Source organism: Ipomoea nil, unplaced genomic scaffold, assembly GCF_001879475.1.
Source record: "Ipomoea nil cultivar Tokyo-kokei standard unplaced genomic scaffold, Asagao_1.1 scaffold1259, whole genome shotgun sequence".
Classification (NCBI taxonomy): domain Eukaryota; kingdom Viridiplantae; phylum Streptophyta; class Magnoliopsida; order Solanales; family Convolvulaceae; genus Ipomoea; species Ipomoea nil.
This window is the reverse complement of record NW_017617687.1, coordinates 1,609,301-1,614,514: the sequence shown is the minus strand read 5'-3', so window position 1 is coordinate 1,614,514 and position 5,214 is coordinate 1,609,301. Positions and strand designations below refer to the sequence as shown.

Here is a 5,214-nt window from a genome sequence, read left to right as displayed (position 1 = left end):
CCCGGAGAGAGATGTGAAGCATATGGGTGGCGGTCGCATCATCCATGGGCTCGACCTCCCCGGCCGCCGCCTTCCACTTGACGAGGAAGTCGGTCAAGCTCTCCCCTTCAAGCTGCTTGGCCTTCTCCAAATACATATAGGGCTTCCTTACGACTTTGGAAGTGACGAACTTCCTCACAAACTTGATCGCCAAGGTGTCAAACTTGTCGATCAAGCCCGGCTGCAAGGTCTGGAACCATTCCGCCGCTCGACCGGTAAGCGTGGAATAAAATGCCCTACACATTACGGCGTCTGACACGCCCTTCAGCATCATATTGCTATAGAAGTCATTAACGTGGACCTCGGGGTCCGTCCGACCATCATAACTTTTCTCACCAGAGACCTTTAAATCAAGCGGGTAAGGCTGCGCCATCACCGCCGTTGTAAAATGCGTCTGGTGCAAGGTCGATTGGTCGACCGGGGGTGTTGCAGGGTGCGCGTTTCTGAACTGCGCAAACTCCGCCTGGAGGTTGTAGAGCAATTCTCGGGTCTCGTTGAGCTCGGCGGCTTGAGCTGCGTCCCGAGCGCGTCGTCGTCGGTGAGATCTCGACCCGCTATACCCGGATGAAGCCTCCTGGCTGGCCTCCTGCATCTGTACGTCTTCGTGTTGCCGGTTCCGGTCTTGGGGTCCCAAACGCTGACGCATCTCCGGTCGAAGGCGATTGAAAGCTGTTGCTCGGGCAACTTCTTCGGGAACCTCCGCTTGGGCGGGAACCTCGGCCGCTTGCTGGGCCTGCCATGGAACTCCGCCTGGAGGTTGTAAAGCAATCCTCGGGTCTCGTTGAGCTCGGCGGCTTGAGCTGCGTCCCGAGCGCGTCGTCGTCGGTGAGATCTCGACCCGCTATACCCGGATGAAGCCTCCTGGCTGGCCTCCTGCATCTGTACGTCTTCTTGTTGCCGGTTCCGGTCTTGGGGTCCCAAACGCTGACGCATCTCCGGTCGAAGGCGATTGAAAGCTGTTGCTCAGGCAACTTCTTTGGGAACCTCCGCTTGGGCGGGAACCTCGGCCGCTTGCTGGGCCTGCCATGGTGCCTCCATCGCATCAGCACCCCCCGACCCCAACCGCGAACGAGCCGAGCGTCGAACCCGGGAAGCGGACTGATGTTGCGGCTCTACCTGTGCGGTCGGGTGAACTGGAGGGGCGGCGGCTGGAGCCGTGTATGCAGGCGTATATGGTGGATATCCAACCGGGGGAGTGTAGTACATCGGTTGGCCAGGCCAGTACCCGTACGGCGGAGGTGGGACCGGGTACGGATATTGGCCGGGATACATCGCTGGCTGCTGCGGATACGGCTGACCGGGTGTTGGGTATCCCGGTTGAATGTAGTTCACCGGCTGTTGGGCAGCCGGGTATGTGTTAGATGGATGTGGCGGTGAGAGATTAAGATTCAAGTCCACCGTCTGACCTTGTTGTTGGGTAGCGTGGTGATCGGATGAACTCGCTGCATCCACCTGGTCGTCGGCGAAATTGTTGTATGCCCACGGATACATCGTTGCAAAGGAACCAAGTGCTCGTCAAGACGTTGCTTTTTCGCACGTTTCCCCACAGACGGCGCCAAAATGATACTGCTAATTCTACGTAAGCAATAATAAAATAAACCCGAGACCAATTAAAGCAAGTAAATATCTTTATTGATCGCGGTAAAGGCCCTAAGTACAATCTACTTGGTTGCTCTGAGTGCCGACTGACTGCGGTCGGGATTCTCTAGTAACAACCTATCGATCGTCCAAAAGTCCCCCACACTGTAGCTACTGTGGGTATTTATAGCCGCTGCACCGGAGACACAAATCCGGTCGTTCGACATGCTCTCCACGTAGCCACCACGTGTCATCCTCCCGGGTGCCCTATCTGTCGTCGTAAAGAGCCGCCACGTGTCCTTTGTCAGCTCTCTCGCCAAAGGGCTATCGCTCGGTGGTCGACACTATCGCTCGGGCAACTCCCGGTCGGACCCCGACCGAGTTCTTCACACGAAGCCCGACCTGTTACCTGCAAAGACAAAGAGGAAAAGACAAAGGCAGCTCGGTCGGGGTAAAGCTATGTCGGTCGGGATATTCCCTACCAATAAACAATGAAATCCACAATGAAGACTCACAACTTTCCCAAGAGAACGCATCCGCAGACCTCTGCTATGCATGAAATCAGTAAGTGTCCGACTATCAACTGGTGATAGTTCCAAAGAACCAAAATCAGCAACGTGTATCGCATTAACAAATATAAATTATAAGTTCTAGAACCCCAGAAAAGTTTACCAATATAAACTAGATATATATTACAGTTTAGGAAGGGAAACTTCGTCGTAGTACTTCTGTGATAGATCAATCAGCTCCTGTAATGACTATCATGAAAAGGAAAAATGTTAGGAAATAGAATGCAACTGAAGGTATTGAATTTCCTGAGATTATGTACATTTGCTACCTTAAGGTGGAGTTCAGTCTCCGACTCTTTTAGTTGGTTAAAAGCAGCATCAGACAACAATGAGCACCTATAAACATGATCAAGATTCTATGCAAGTTTTTGACCAAAAGGGTGAGGAACTGAATGTGGTTATTACACTTCTTAAATTTAGATATGAATTTCAGCTAGTCTTACCCAACGGGTTTTTGAGAATTCACCCCACCCGTGTGTTACATCAGAAATGTCCTTCAGAGTTGTTCCAACGTACACCAGTGCAAAAGTAATTGGCTGCAATACAAAGAATAGAACAACACATCAGATTTAAATAGCAAACTAATTATCTTATCAGTGAAGAATCTGCATATCAGGCGTGTTTGCAGTTTGCACATAAACCAGGCCAACAATATGCAAACTGACAGGCATGAGAGCTAAAGATGGCCCTGATCCCAGACAATAGTCTTATGTTACAGTAAGAATCCAAGGAAACAAAATATTTTCTCCTTATAACTCAGGGATCCACTTATTTTGGCTGGAATTCACAAGACAACATAAAGAGACACAGCCTACTTCATATCCAGTACGTCATTCTAGTATTATTGTGGCTCATGGATTCAACAATAATATTATCCGAATCTTATACAAAGAGCCACAATTATGGAATCCCCATTCAGGATCTTATTCCATTCTTAGGATTGGCTACAATTATGAGAGATAGGCATATTTCCCACGAAATTCCTGAGATAACATAAAATCTCATGTTCAAGTCCCAACTATATACCACCTTATGTCTTCTCATTGAAGAAAACAAGGTGCAATATATACCTGCTTTGTTCCCAGAACCAAGGGAATAAGGCATTCGGGTTCAGTTGCTTGTGTAGATTCATCAATGAGCACCTATAAACATGATCAAGAAAAGTATATCACAAACAACATAAAAACAGAACCACTGGTTCACACAACCTGCTGAGCATTAAGGAAAGAAAAATATGAGCAATACAATATAATACTACCTAATAATATGAGCAAAATAACAATATAATAATGCCTTTACCAATATGCACATATTATCCACCCCAACCTGCAAAGTTATAATACCGGATCAATGTTCTTGCTGTTTGAGAAAAGTATATATTAAAAGACAATAAGACATTGCAGTAAAGCATTAAAATTAAAGTTGAAACATACTTGAGTCGAATAGATATTCAACTTAGAGGAGATTTAATGGCAAGTTTCAAATATTTGCATTGATAAAATGAGAAAATGTGTAACACCCATAGGCCTTGCAAAATTCAAGAACTCCTTGAGCTTATTGCGCTTCGTTTCCTGCAAGACAAAGCAGAAAAGTGAAAAATGTCAAGTGAGTACATGCAGAACCTAAAATATCTGTCACGGAATGCCCATCAGGTTATGTGGGAATGCAATTGAAAAATGTATTCAAACTCCTAGCTTAGAGTTCAAGTTGACTCACAAATGTTACCCTCACTGACTACTCCTATTTTGAAACTTTTTAATCTTTTCCTGACTCAATACGTTTCTATAGATCTAAAAACCCTAGCAACATATTTAGATTTAATATTTCCCTTTCCAAGACAATGCAAAACATTTAACCATAGTGGTGAAATACTAAGGGTATGTTCGCAAGTCCTTTACCAGTCAAATAACCTATAGTCTTGGCCAATCCATCCCTACTCACTGCAGCGGAAGCGGAGGGGAAGCGATCTGAAGCAGCGAGAGTGCGTGCGATCGGAGCTATGGACGATGAAGAAGCTTGGGCGGCAGCGTTCGGCGATGGACTGGACTGGCCGAACGACGGCGATGGACGGCGCGCGGTGGAGGATGGAGAGCTGGGATCTGATCTGCTGTGGAAGGTGGTGCGTAGATCTGATCTGATGCTAGGGTTGTGGGGGATAAAATTAATAAAGCGCGTCCAAAGTTAGCCACTTTGGACGCGGTTGACTAAAGGGATTCTATTATTCGCGTCCAAAGTGCCCAGATTTGGACGCGAATAATAGAAGGCTTTTAATATCAGCGTCCAAAGTATATAGCTTTGGACGCCAAAATTGTTTTAAAATTAAAAAAAAATATTATTTATACAGTGGAATTTTAATTACAAAAATGCCACCGTGTTACACTTTTGGCCTCTAAAGTTCTAATTTTGGACACGAATTAATCGATTTTATTGATATTTTTTGTACTAGTGTATCTGAAAGAATTTCCTTTGTAAAATATTCCGTAGGTTTACAATTAAGCATATGTATTGTACCAGATAATAACTTTGATCTGGTTAATGAATTAATTTTATTTTATTTTCGGTTACTCATTTATCATCAAAGAAAATCTAATCCATCTGACCCATATCTTGTATGCTTTTTATATTAATAATTCTTTAATGACAATGCAGCTACTGTAAGGCAAGAGATTGCAGATGAGACAGATCGCATTACAGGAAGACAAAACAAATCTCAAATATCCCAATTCACCTGAGCATTTATTCTCCTAGGAGCAATAGTAATAACAGTAGAGTTGATAGCTCACAGCATGTAGCTACTATTGAAACACGGTTACATTTGGCAAAATGGCAACTACATTTCTTGTAACATTTCTATTGAGCTGCTTTCGATCTCCTACTTCTTTTCTCTCTCTCTTTCTCTTTGTTTAAGAAAATAATTTGTCTATGGGTAACTCTTTGTAAGTCACTAGTTATTTTTTACTACCTATTACTGGATTTCTCGTATATCTTTTAATCATTTATTACATTTTCCTTAAGCGCACAAAACTTT

At 44.7% G+C, this 5,214-nt stretch overlaps 1 long non-coding RNA gene across 1 annotated transcript; it reads right to left on the bottom strand.

Annotated features, from left to right (window-relative positions):
- Positions 1–2,545: 2,545 nt before the first annotated feature.
- On the bottom strand, positions 2,546–3,863 carry LOC109184294. The gene is made up of 4 exons (XR_002054741.1): positions 3,620–3,863; positions 3,486–3,512; positions 3,257–3,328; positions 2,546–2,722 (listed from the first exon to the last, which is right to left on the bottom strand). It is a non-coding gene; the product is annotated as an uncharacterized LOC109184294 (long non-coding RNA).
- Between the last annotated feature and the right edge of the window lie 1,351 nt (positions 3,864–5,214).